The following is a 1,213-nucleotide window of genomic DNA, read 5'->3' as shown; positions in this document are numbered from 1 at the left end:
ACACACACACACACACACACACACACACACACACACACATATATATATATATATATATCACGTGATCACATGACCGACCAGACTATCAGATGTTGTTACATATCACTGATGGCAATGCGCTTTGCATTTGAGAGGGAATGAGTGAAGTATGAGAGAATTAGGAGGGGGCTCAGAAGGAGGGAACCTGTGGAAGGTGATAGAGTGTTGCTTTTTACGTGTATGGTTAATGGGCTTTGGTGTTTGAGTTGTGCAGGCCCGCTGAGCCATTAAAATTCTCATAGAAATCGACCCATGATAAACAAGGATGTGGCTATTAAAATTCATAACAGAACATGTGCAAAATGTGGAAAGGTGTGCCTCTCAGTTGGAGGTCTAAAATGACATGGTAAGAGAGTGCATATGGTGGCCCGTGTTTCTCTTGCCTACCAGCACAGTTGTCTTGTATGTAATAAAATGTGTAAAATCTTGGCCAGCCTCAAAAGTCATATAAGGGCATCACATGACAACAATAATGAATCATTTCAGTAAATCTTCTTGGCAACGGGTTTTCTAGTGTGACGAGGATGCAGATGCGAGATGTATGTATGTATGCATGTACATGTATGCTTTAGTATATATATATATATATGTGTGTGTGTGTGTGTGTGTGTGTGTGTGTGTGTGTGTGTGTGTGTGTGTGTGTGTGTGTGTGTGTGTGTGTGTGTGTGTGTGTGTGTGTGTGTGTGTGTGTGTATACATATTTGTATTCTATATTTTCTAGTGGCAGAAAGTTACAAAAAGGACCTCAAGGGATGCGAATTACGTGAATAGCACTTATAAACCTCTCACTCTCATTCTCACTCACTCCTCTCTTCATATACATGTATATATATAGTACGCATTTCCTGTATGCGTGTGTGTGGCTATGTATACATATATATATATATATGTATATATATATATATATATATACACATACATACATACACACACACGTATACATACGCATATATTTTGACCATAAACACACACAAACACAAAATATATATACATACACATCGTAGAATGTGTAGATACATTTGTTTTGCCTTTAACTTCAGTAAATGCTCTCTCGCTCTCCCACCATTATACACTTTCTCTCCTTTACTCAACATCACCATCCACCTTTGCTCTCTGTCTATCTGTCTGTTTGCCTTTTCTCTCTCTCTCTCTCTCTCTCTCTCTCTCTCTCTCT

The sequence above is a fragment of the Octopus bimaculoides genome, chromosome 8, assembly GCF_001194135.2.
Source record: "Octopus bimaculoides isolate UCB-OBI-ISO-001 chromosome 8, ASM119413v2, whole genome shotgun sequence".
Classification (NCBI taxonomy): Eukaryota; Metazoa; Mollusca; class Cephalopoda; order Octopoda; family Octopodidae; genus Octopus; species Octopus bimaculoides.
Note: the sequence above shows the minus strand (reverse complement) of the source record.